Source organism: Balaenoptera physalus (genome assembly GCF_965194825.1).
Source record: "Balaenoptera physalus genome assembly, chromosome: 7".
In the NCBI taxonomy this organism is placed as follows: domain Eukaryota; kingdom Metazoa; phylum Chordata; class Mammalia; order Artiodactyla; family Balaenopteridae; genus Balaenoptera; species Balaenoptera physalus.
The window spans coordinates 65,474,339-65,487,313 of NC_138886.1; the positions used below are offsets into that span (position 1 = coordinate 65,474,339).

The window sequence follows — 12,975 nt, forward strand, 5'->3', positions numbered from 1 at the left end:
CACATAGTTATCATTTCTTTTTTGTAATGAGAACACTTAAGGTCCACTCTCAGCACCATTCAAGTATATGATACAGTATATTTTATTATCTATAATCATCATGCTGTACGTTAGATCCCCCAATTTGTTAATCTTATAACTGGAAGTTTATACCTTTGGACCAATATCTCCCCATTCCTCCTACTCCCCCAGCCCCTGGTGATCCGCATCCCATATATTTATTTGTTAAATCCAGTGGTCCCAGCCGCTGTCAGTGATGTGGTGTAGCAGCTCTGAGAATGCACCTCTTCGATTTGCAATTGCAGGGAGTCACTAATTGGCTGATCCTTGGCTACTACGCTCTGAAGCTGCTGCATTTGTGCCGAAGCCATGCTTCCCATGGTCTGCTCCTGGCTAATGACTCAGCATGCCAGGGATGCCAAAACACCAGATTCCTCTGATGGGTGACTTTGGCTCCAGGACCTCCTGAAGGCCTTGCTGAACTCACGTTAGTACTTCACTGCAGTCCAAGATGTTTGCACCCAACCTTCCTTCCATCTCCCTCTCCTTTTCAAGGGGTCAGACCCCTCCCTGGTCAACTCTCCCAGCCCCTTCTGGCTCCTTCCACATTTTCTCTCATAGGTCTTTGCTCTAGTAAAGCTTTGCGCATCTAATCCCATCCTGACATCTGCTCCTTGTAGGGTATACCTGTCTTGGACTAATGTGCCTGGTGTCCAAACAGAAGTTGTCAAGAGCTGGCTAAGAAAAGTTCAAGGTTCATAGTTGTGGAACAGGAACCAGTGAAGGTTGTAAGGCAGTAGGTGGCAAAGGAGAGGAGAGAGAGGATTTGAAGTGGGCAAAACTTTCCGGTTTGGGTTAGTTTTACTTAGTCCTTAATGAAGACTGCACATCAAAAATCATGCAGGTTGCATTTTACAATGCCCATATTCATGCCCACAGATTCTGTTTTCGACCTTAGGTCCTGTTCAGGCACCTGTGATGCTGATGCTCAGTCCTGGTTGAAGAATCTTGTTTTAAAGGACCTGGATCGGGGGTGATAAATAGATCCTGTTTCCAAGAGAACTCTGGTAAATTGGTAGTGACCTTGGAGGGGTGTGCCATGAGGGGCTGTGCAGTCATGTCTGGGCTCAGGGGAAAGAGTACTGGGACTGATTAGTGTGGTCTGTTATGGTTGAGGGAGTCGGGGTGGCAGGATGAGTGCTACGCCTTTGTCAGCCCTGCCCACACTGGTGGCCTCTTACAGGCGACATCCTGTGCCTGAAAGGAGGCTATTGGGGTTGTCTGGGAAAGAAGCAGGAGGGCCTGAAATAGAGTTGAGGCAGCCTGGGTTGGAGAGGAAAATATAGGAAGGTTAATACTAAATTTATGAAGCTAGAATGAGAAAGACTTGGGAAGCAAGTTGGTGCACAAGGTAAAGGAGAGGGAAGAATCAGGTAAGATTCTGAGGTTTTAGGGACTGGGTAGTGTGTGGTGTGTGTGTGTGTGTGTGTGTGTGGTGCGTGTGTGTGTGTGTGTACTCAGGCAGTAAGCTCCTTGACAGCTGGGACTGGTCATTTGAGTTACTCTCTGGAAGCCTTGCAGTAGTAGTGCTGGTAGTACCGTCATTGTCATCAGCATGACTTTCTAAAGCCATTTTACTGTGTGTGCTTTTATATGGATGGAATGTTTGGATAAATAGACCCATTCAATTCAGTTCAATTTATTCAACTGCATTCATCCAAATGCACAGGTTCTTATTAAGGTATATAAATTTTTTTAATACATGTGTCTATAGTAATTTCATCTGTTCTGAAGTCACTTCAGAAAAAGCGAATTTAGAGTCCACTGTAGACATGTATTATTCAAGTTCTCCTTACTGGAAATGGCATGTATTTTGAAAGTGAGTCTAGATTAAGAATATGAAAACCACTTGATATTCAAGAGCAGCAGTTTGCATGGTTAAGGGCAAAAGAGCAACTGTCTGGCCCTGCCTCACGCTGGGAGGCCCCACGCTTGGTCAGGCATGCGCCCACAGGGAGGGGAGAGGGTGACAGAGGCTCTGGGTTCGTTACCGCAGAATTCAGAAGACTGACTCACTTCCCTTCCTGAGATGCTGACCGTGGTCTGTGGTGGTGGCTCACTGCACTGGCCAGGCCCTCGCCTTTCCTGTTCCATGTGATCTCGTCCCCAGGTGCCAACTCCTGGCTCTCCATCTTGGGGACGCATACATTTTTTTTCAAGAGGGTGGAGGGAAAATCAACATGAAGATGAATGGCCTGCAAAGCAGGGAAAGAATGAAAATACTGGAAACTCCTGCCCATGATTCAACTTTCAGGGGCACAAGAGTGCACTGGAGACAAGGACAGAAGCAAGTCTAGTTTTGAGGCCAGAACCTTGAGTTGAAGAGATCATTTAGAGAACTCGCCTAATGCAACATGGCCATGAAAGTAGTTGTTGAAATCTGCCCACCTTCTCCCTCTCTCTTTCTCTCTCTGTTTTTTTATGGTGGTAGGGGCTTAGCTTTAAAATGAATTTTAAGTTTAAGAGCATTCATTTAAAAATAGGTTCTTCAGCCTGCGCTTACAGAAGTAATTTCTCCCAAGTGGAACACACACATACATGTTCCACATATGTGGTCATTCCATTGTACCACATGCTCCTTCTGATTTCCACACAAAAGTAAATTACTAATCTGATTTTAAGTTGCATGGGAAGTTTCTAGTGAATAGCAAATTCAATAGTTCACACCAGAAAAACTTTTACAAAGGTCCAGGACGAATCTAATAATAGGTGTCAGGTTGTACGTACACGGACTGGCATACCCACACTTCACTGTATGTGTCGGCGAAAATCTAGCCTAGCTCCGGTCACTGTTTATTGTGATATGCTGAATTACTTGAATCTGTTATACTTTGATTTCTCTCTAAAAAACTCAAGTTGTTCATTGCCAGAGAGCTGCTCTCTCAACTGGATCTGTTCAGGGCTTTAGGGAAATGGGATGGCCAGTTAAGTTAATCACAGGGGTGAATTCCTTATGGGCCCCCAGAAGACAACCTGTAGAATGTATTTACCAGCTGCAGGAGGTACCCTGAATTCTAATATGTAACCACTTCCTGAGGGGCGGGTACGATCCCCGGCTGCCAAACAGGGCCATTTTTGTAGAGGCTCAATTCGGTGAAACCTGTTTAGGTGGAATAGGTACCATGACTGTGACCATGCCCTCAACCCCTGTGTTGGGTGGGGATGTGGCAACTCGCAGGGCTGGGTTGCAGAAGCAGCCCAGAGACCTGGGCGGGGACTGAGCGTGCCCTTGGTCAGCTCCCACTGCTTACCCTCCAGCCGGGGGAACTGGGCCAAGACCGCTCAGTTTGCAAGATGGCGCCAAACGGGCCCCCAGAGAAACATTATCAAAGGCTTTTTTGTCTCAGAATGCATCAGTGCCGAGGAAGGGAATGTTATGCGTGGCATGCACGGATGGGCTTTCAACCCACCCAAGTCCAAACCTCATTTTCTCTCTGGGAGAGAGGAAGGTGGCAGGAGAGGAAGCCAAAAGGCCAGGACGTTGCCAACATTCAAGTGGGAAGGGCCCTCCTTTGGAATGAGCACGTTGGCAGAGGAATGGGGCAGAGGAATGAACTTCAGAAATGTTGTGACAAACGAGACACCGAGATTTATTTTAAAATGAAATATTTATGAAAATGGCCTGGTACCAGCAGAAAAAGAGCCTTGAGGGTTGAAAGAGATGCTGGTTTGCGAGCGGGGATGGCGTGGAACACGAGAGAGTGATGTGGCAGCAAGGGGAAGGCAAGAGGCCCAGGCGGACAGTCCCTGGGAGGATGTTGGGAAGGGGACACAGGCTGCCAGTCTGGAGGCTGGCTTCTCATCCCCCTTCCACGTTAGTTCCTGGGCCCTGGGGATTGCTTTCTTCATCTGTGCGGGGCAGGGGGTACTGAGACACATTGTTGTAGGGTGTGGAAGTCCTCCACACTGCCTCCAAGAAGTGGACCGGGAATGTACTGTAAGGGTAGGGAGTAGCTCCCAGAACCCGAGGGAGGGGTGAGGATCAGGGCAGCGGCGAAACAGGGACCGGTGGACAGGCTCTTAAGGCCTGATCCCAGCTTTAAGTAGCTCTGAAAGTTTTCTGTCCAGGTGCCGTCCTGCCCCAGATCCACATTCCCAGAAGGGCCATTCCAGTTGGTCAGGTGTGGGTCACGTTCTCAGCTGTTGGCCAGAGGAGGGCACCCAAACCATGGGCAGTGGCACAGGGGTTCTCCAGGAGAAAACTGACAGGCTGTTATCAGAGCAAGAGGGAATAGGAGCTGGGCCAGCGAGAATACAGGTGCCCACCCACTGCACAGGCTAGGACAAAACCACCACAAGGTGATGTCTCGAGTACCAGGGCATCGTGGAATGGAAGGGGCTAGTACGCGTCTGATGTTGTTCCCTCATTTATTTCTCACAAGTACCCTGAGAGAGAGGAAACCAGGTGAGGACTCAGGAAGTGTCCTGGGACTCACAATCCAGTCGGGGGTCCCGCAGCAAGAGCACTTTCTGGTTCTCTGTGGTGCCCACAGAGGGAGCTCCGGTGGGGAGGGGAGTGCAATGGTATTTTCCAGCCAAAAGCTGCCCAGAGTTCTGAATGCTCCATCTACGCACAATAGAGTCTTTTCACCTGACCTTCTTAATATAAATTTGAAGTCTGAGTGCTTATCCCGTATCATAAATCTTTGCAGGAATGCTGGAAGAGAGGGAACTGCCACCCAGCAGCGTTTCTGGAGAGAATTACCTGGGGAAAGGAAGGTGACATGTGCAAGGCTCAGGCACCCCCTTGGGCCATGGCAGAGCACCTCGTTTCTGCAGTGAGATGCGTGGTTCCAGCTGTTACGTTGCTGGGTTCCCACTGCCGGCCCGTCTATGAGCCCCCGCGATGAAGAGATGCAAAGATTTAACGGTTTCAAGAGAGAGGCCACCTAATTTGACACACATCTGACACACACATTTGACCCATTCCACACATTCTGGCGCTTGAATAACACCAACACCACCTGTAAACTGGTGAGATGGTGTTTTCCATGGGTGGTAACCCAGGAAGCTGCCCTTTTCACTCCATTGTGGGAAAGGAGGTCTCACACATTTTTTCCACAGAAATTTGATTTCATCTGGGAACAACTGCAGGAGCTACTGTTGGGAATGCAACCCTAGGTTTAGTGTGGAGGTCATTATTAGTATTAGATGTTCCAAGTCTGTGACAGAGTTAAGTTCTATTGAATTCATCCAGGAAACTCCCCGTCGTGAGTTCTGTGCCTCAGAACAGGCAGGGGGCCAGCATGTCACCGTCGAGATGGAGGTTACCACCAGCCTGGGGGACAGATGGTTTGAGTATTTTGAAAAGCCAAAACTTTGCCTAACAAAGCTTCCCTGGGCCCTGGGTTGGCACTACAATCTTTTTCATGCTATGGGTTTTACTCTCCAGAGTTTTTACCTGTGGAGTCCTCCATTCGGTTTCAAGTTTCTGACGGACCAAAGGTTAGCTTGAGGAATGAGGTCTAATCTCCCTTCCCCACAAGTCAACCTTAATAAACACACAATTTGAGTAGAAGCATAGCATACTTGGTATGCAAATACAGTTTCAAATCAAGTCTGCTAGCCCCATCTCTCAACCAGATGGCCACCCCTAAGACTTTCTAAAGAAATTTTGGAGACTCCATAGTAGACTGAATCTAATAAGTAGTACACTTAGAAAAAAGAAATCCTGGGTAAGGCATTCTGTAAGGGGAACTGCTTTCTTAGCTCCCCAACTTTGACCGCAGCTCTCAGCTAATCCCAATATCTAGTTATAATAGCGTTTGGTGAGGTCCTTTAACTTGGATGTTAAAAACAAAAACCAAAAAGAACATACTAAGAAGGAACCCACAAGATGATTTGAACTACATATATTTTAACACATAATTAACATGGGTATTGTATATACAAAAATACTAACACAGTGTGTCCCTTTAAACATTTTTCAGTTCCTTCCCCCTAAATTCCTTATGCAGATGTGCCTAAGAGAACTGCCTTCGCTTTATCTTAATGTAATACCCAAGTTCACAGTGATCCCCTGCTGGGAGGGTCTGTGTGGGATGTCACCACCTGTGATGGAGCCCTTATTTATGAACTGAAGAACATTCTCCATCTTGGACTAGGGGCTCATTCAAAGTCCATTCCAAGTTCTGAGCCTTTAAAGAGGTTACTTTCCTCCAGCATTCTTTGCTAACTGCCTGCCTTGATTTACTTATTTCTCTGGGAAAGATTTATCTTTCTCTTGGCCATGGCCTTGTAGCTTTCTGTCTCTCTTTGAATACTTTCTGCCTGCTGCCTCTGTGCATTGCATTATCTCCTTACTGAAGGGTGGAGGAAATGTCTGATATTTTATTCCAACAAATATTGAATGTCTACTCTGTCAGGCATTGGGCTAGGTGCTGTGTGGAAGAGCAACTTCCAAATTTAGTCTGAGTTGAAAACAAATTCCACTTCACTACAGAACATGCTCGCCTTGCTCTTTACTGAGAGGCACTATCAACGCCCTCCCTGGTTACAACCGCTCAGACTCTCACACTTAACAATTTTATGCCCACAGTGGAGGCTTCACAATCAATGACAGCAGAGCTTACACAAGAGGAGTTTTGGAGAAAAGTTATTGGTTACGGAGAGGCTAATTATTTCCTCCAATGATTATTTCCTTCTTTCCTCTAGGCCTTCTTACTAGAGAAGTTCTCTCTCCAAAAACTGTCCCAAAGGGAGTTCCTTAAGTACTATGAGACCCTGTCACTGTCTACAGCTGATTGCATTGGATGTGGATTCCTGACCCAAGATAAGCCAGCCACATTTAACCTAAAGACAGAGAGACTACATTAATTGTCTTGGGAAGTTGAACTGGAAAGGCAAGTAATTGTGAATGCTGAGACCTACATTTTGCAGCCTCCATCATGGGTCAAATGCAGGCGTTGACAAGGAAGCCATCAGCACAGGGAGACAAGGGAATTTGTCTGTCTTAACCAGAGATCTGGGTACAAAGAAGTGTGTCTAATTTGTGAATCAGGAATTCTGAACCAAGAACCTAATGCCTTACTTGGGTTTGAGGTTTGAATTTATGCTATCTATGTGGCCTGTGAATATCTGAGATGAGATAGTAACATCAAAATGTGATTCTAGACCATGATGTTATACAATTGTGAACCAAACACAAAACTCTCCACTGAGTCATACCCTCAGTGGAGGCCACACAGGATTCCCATAAAGAAAGTGACCCGGAAGACAAGTTTGCCCTCCAAAATAACAAAACATATTAGGAAACAATACCCATGAAAGAGAATCAACAGGTAGAACATACTTCAGATCAGATTCCCAGTAACTTCAGATAGCAGATCTGTTGTATTGAGACTATAAGTATGTTTAAAATGATTAGGACATTAAAATAAGGAATTGAAACCATAATAAATATACAAGGTACAGTAACATAAAAAGAAAATACAGATTTGAAAAAGAAACATATATTTCAGAAGGAACAACTATAGTCATTAATTTTAATGGATTAGATATGGCTAAAGAGAAATTTAATATGCTGGAAGAGAGATCTGATTCCAATTCAGAATGCATCACAAAGATATAAACATATTAAAGAATAATTAAAGATATGGGTGATAGAATGAGAAATAATAAGAATTTCAAGGGAACAGAATAGAGAATGAGGAAAATAAATATTCAAAGACAAAAAAGGCTGAGGATTTTCTGTAATAGTTAAAAGATAAGGATCATAATATTCAGAAAGCTACATCAAGCCATGAGATGAATAAATAAGAGTAAATCCAAACCTTAAGTCCACTATCATGAAAATGCAGAGCACCAAAGCCAAAAAGTTCTCAAAGCACCACAGAGAAAACTCGGATTTCCTACAAAGGAAATATGATTACATAGACAGCATACTTCTCAACCATAACAACAGAAACCAAAAGTCAATAAGATAATATACCCAAAATGCTAAGAGAAAATAACTGTCACTTCTTCATCCACTTAAATTATTATCAACAACAATGACGATTTTTTTTTTTTAGTTACCAGAGACTCTCACGAAGAAGCTTCTAAAGGATTTATTTCAAGTAGAAGAAAATTAAACCAAAAGAGAATGAATGAGATCAAAGAAGAGGTACTAAATTTAAACAAGCATCATCTGTAGAAAATAACAATAATATTGACAAATTTTAAGAGTACCAAGTAATGTGGAACTGAAATATTGGACAACAATATGAAAGAAGGGTGGGAGATGTTTGGATCTCTGAAGATTGGTAGGTAAGTAGAGATGCTGACTTATTTTATACTTTTTAAAGTCAAGTATATGTGATAAAAATGTAAGGATCGTATCTAAAAGGGTTGTTATGTATATACAAACATAAAAATGAGATGAATAAGTACCGAAGCAGTAGAATAGGCAAAGAGGGAACAAAGAAAACTTGATCAATCCATTAAAAGGCAGGAAAAAAGAAAGCAAAGATCATATATAGCAAGGTAAATACAAAGCCCAAAATAAGATGGCAGAAATAAATCCTAAATAAATGTAAATGGACTAAATATGTCAGTTAAAACACAGGTTGTTAACTTGGATGAAAAAAATCTATGTGGTTTATAAAAGACTCCTCTAAAATATGAGGGCAGAAAAAAAAAAACAAAGGCAAAGAATGGAAAAAGAACCATCAGGTGAAAAAAAGGCATTAGTAGAATTACATGTATACCAGACTTAGGGCAAAATTCATGATTAGGAATAAAGATTGTTATAAAAATAGAACAATTCTAATATATACCTAATAGCCTCAAATAAAATGCAAAGATTCAATTCCCAGTACTAGTTGTCAAACATACAGTCATAATAGGAGGAGATGTTTTAACACATCTCTTGAGATAGGTAAAACAAATTTTTTAAATTTTTAAGGAATATTTGAATAAGTCATTTTTGGAATGACAGTGACAATTGACTAAATATTCCTTCTGATTCCAACTCAAAAATGTTTAGGATCCTTCTATCTGAAATTCATTTAGGCAGGTAAACTTTCCTCAGGACACTCTTTTATGGGAAGGAGGGAACTGGATTCTCTGACCTTTACTCTAACCTGTGCAGGGCTCCCTGGTGTGGGTGAGGCCCTTTCCAGCCTTGCCTCAGGGAAGGGTGATTTTGGCACATGAATACTGCTGACTCTTAGGTAACTTGGCTATGATATTTTTTCCTTCTGCTTTTTAAATTAGCGCAAGCTGGTATGGCCTCAAGATTCTTTGCACGCAGCTGAGGCAGCAGAAAGTCACATGCATTAGTTAAGGTGCAGGCTAAACTGCTGTCACAAAGACACTGAAAAATACAGTGGCTCAGATGAGATTGTTTATTTCTCCCTTGCAGAACAGTGCAGATGCAGGGTGGCAGCGCTGGGCAGATAGATGGCGCTGCTCTGTCACATCGTCCGCCCAGGGACAGGGCCAGCAGCTCCTTTTTAAAGATGTGCCCCCAGAATTTGCCCACATCACTTCCACTCCCCTTCCTCTCGCTGGAGCCTGGTCACATGACCACTTGGAGCTGCATGGGAGCTGGGCAACATCGTCCCCAGCTGGGCAGCCATCTTCCTTGGTCCTCAGTAACTGTGTGTGTGTGTGTGTGTGTGTGTGTGTGTGTGTGTGTGTGTGTGTGTGTGTGTGTGTGTGTGTGGTGCTGGTGGTGGGGCGGGAGTCGTTCTGTTGCTGGAAGGAAGGAGATTAGACGGGAGAGCAGAAAATAACGAGCAGTGTCAGCCACAGCATCGGACTTTATTTCTAATCATAGCCCTGCTCTTTACCTGTGAGGGATGTTGGAACCACACAGAACCTCAGTTTTACCTTCTAGAAAACTGTATCTCACGGAGTTGTTATTAATAGCAGTCAAGATGAAGAGAGTGAAAGTGAGGGCTCTCAGGGCTCTCTGTGGGTCCCGGCTCTGTAATCCCTCCTCTGTCCAGATCAGAGGCCCTGCAAGACCACGGGCGCTGTGTGGGGCGTGTGTCACAGTTGACCTGCTCCTGCCTCTGGCCGCTCTTCCTGGAGCCCCTCTTTCCTTTCCTTGGTCCCGTCTCCCTCCCCACCTCCCCAGTGAAAGGATTCTGCAGACTGATGGACTGTCACCTGGAAGGCGGAGGCAGACCCCAGATCCCAGTGTTCTTGAAGGAAAGAAGGATTAATGAGCCCCTCACAGTTGTCTTTGGGCTGGAGCTCATCTCAGTTCCTGCTCCACTGCTCCGGCTGGGACAGCCCACTGCAGAGAGAAGGGCAGGTGGCTACAGAGTTTTGGTCGTGCTGCCCTGTGTGTGACCTGTCGGGTTTTGTTTGCGATCCTTTGTGCCCAGTGGTGCAGGTCACTCGCTGAGCTCCTCCCAGGAACCTGATGGTTTGCAGTTGTAAAGCGCAGGAGCTTGGATCTGTCCGAGCAGAGGGTTAAATCATAGAGTGTTTTACAAGGGCAGCTATAGGGAATGTCTTGTTTTCTCCTTATATGGCTATTTTTCTCAGTCCAGAGTCCCAGGGTGTATTTTACGTGGCTGAAATACACAAATGGAGTCATAGTCTTAGCCAAACATGCTATGTGGCTTTAAAATTAACAAGCCCCGCTCTACTTCTGAACCCCAAACACACATCCACATGCACGGTTTCCATTGGGACTGTAGAAAGATACTCCTTCCTTTTTAGCCAAAAATATTTGATGGGGTGGATTTCTACAATTCCATTACTTTATGCATGAGAAATATTTCTTTTGATCAGAGTCGTTTGCAGGCATATGGGTCAAATTTAAGCATCAGTTTTTTAATGAGTGGCTACTGTATGTGAAGTGCTACACGAGTTAGCTCTCAGGTAGACAGGCAGAACGGGGCACCAAACGTTAAAATGTGAAAGGGAAAGATGTTTAATGATAGCTCGGGATGACTCTAGGAGACGCATCAGAAGGCAGCACATAGCGAGTAAGAGGATGAGCTTGCCACAGGGGCTCAGGGGAAGGGGAAGTCTGTTCAGGCTAACGTGGTGAGGGCAGGTTTTGTGGAAGAAGTCCAGGTTTGAACTAGATGGACTGGGCTAGGTCAAGGGGCGTCAGGGAGACATTCTGGGTCGGGGGAGGCCTGAAGGAAAATGCAGAGGAAGGAAAATGAAGGAGCTTTTAAAAGAAGAGCAAATAATCCAGCAAATGGTTCATGGAGGAGAAAAGGAACTTCAGGTGGGAACGGCAGATTTTTTAAAATTTATTTATTTATTTATTTATGGCTGTGTTGGGTCTTCGTTTCTGTGCGAGGGCTTTCTCTAGTTGCGGCAAGTGGGGGCCACTCTTCGTCGCGGTGCGCGGGCCTCTCACTATCGCGGCCTCTCTTGTTGTGGAGCACAGGCTCCAGACGCGCAGGCTCAGTAATTGTGGCTCACGGGCCTAGTTGCTCCGCGGCATGTGGGATCTTCCCAGACCAGGGCTCGAACCCGTGTCCCCTGCATTGGCAGGCAGACTCCCAACCACTGCGCCACCAGGGAAGCCCGGGAACGGCAGATTGACACTGGAAGTGGATTGGGAAGTCAGGCTGAGGAGCTGGAATTTTTACTGCATGGTAAAGAGGTGGCGTTGAAGGCTTTGGGATATTTATTTTGATCTGAACCAGTCTGGGCACCAGGATTCTCAACAATTTATACTTCCGAAACTTTTTTTTTTGGCTACCTCAGTGAAACTGAATTAATCTAGAGATTTAAGATTGGATTAATTAAATATGACTTGGGGGTATTAAAAATAAGACTCCTTATTGAAATTTCCTTATCAGTGATTTCACAAATGAGAAATGCAGAGTTTATTACTGAGTAAAATTATTGGCCACGCCTTCTGGAGCACAGACTATGACCTCAGGTTTGGCAGGGAAAAGTGGACTGACCAACTTTCATTCTTTGTGGCCAGAGGGGCAAATTTTGGCTGGAAAAAACTGGCATTGGATTCAGATCCAGAAGCACCACATTTTGAGCAAATTTCCATGAAAATTTGCATTTCTGGGCCATTTTGGAGACAAAATCTAGCGTGGAAATTTTGCCCCCCAAAAGGACTCTTTCTGAGTCTCGTTCGACCTTCAGTTGAGTTTTCTTCCAGAGATATAGCTGGGATTATGATGTCTATTACAAATGTGAGGAAACTGTCAAAAAGTTTTAATGACTTTCCCAGATTCACACAGCTAGTTCTTGGTGGAGCCAGACTCTCGGGAGCTTGGAGGGGTCCAAGCAGTGTCCTTGGAATGGTGAGTTGTCAGTGCATGGGCTCCAGGGTATCAGAGGTGCAGATATGTAGTCAGGGAGGCAACCCAATTAGCCAGAGAGGCTGTCCCAGACAGGCAGGTGGGAGGTGATGACAAGATGACTGGGGATGAGGTAAGAAAATGACAACATGAGGATTCTGACCTGAGGGAAGAGTGACACCACCAACCCAAACGACAGTCCCCAGAGGCCAGGTGGCATCGCACTGGCAGGGAAGGTCTGCAGGGCAGAGCCAGCCTGAGCGAAGATGCTGAGGGGTTGACAGCAATTGGCTCCCAGGGACCTTGGGCAAGTTACTTGATTTTTCTGAGCCTCAACTTCTCCTGTGCAAAATGAACTGAATTATAATCCCCGATGGCAAGGGGTCAGGATGATTAGATGAGAAGATGGGGGCAAAGCATCTGGCCCAGTCCCTGGGACATGGCTGTATTCAATACAGATTTTTAAAAATGTGTGCCGTTAAGAATGAGCAAGCTGGTGAGCTAGAAGCGATACGGAGACATGCAGTTTGTCTAGGCACGAGGATGGTGTTGGGGGTTACATCTAAGAACAATAAAGAGCCTCTAAGGGGAAGGAGCTCTCTTTTTGTTATTGTTTTCAATAGATCATTGAAGATCAGGCAGAAGAAACATATACACACACACACACACACACGTGCACGCACAAACACACACGCAA

General features: G+C 45.1%; 1 long non-coding RNA gene across 1 annotated transcript in view; it reads left to right on the top strand.

Annotated features, from left to right (window-relative positions):
* The first annotated feature begins 1,501 nt into the window (after positions 1–1,501).
* The window catches only part of LOC309663681, a 114,923-nt gene continuing 103,449 nt past the window's right edge, over positions 1,502–12,975 (top strand). Inside the window, exon 1 of the long non-coding RNA XR_014265399.1 lies at positions 1,502–8,307. This is a non-coding gene — a long non-coding RNA (uncharacterized lncRNA). The remainder of the gene's footprint in view (positions 8,308–12,975) is intronic.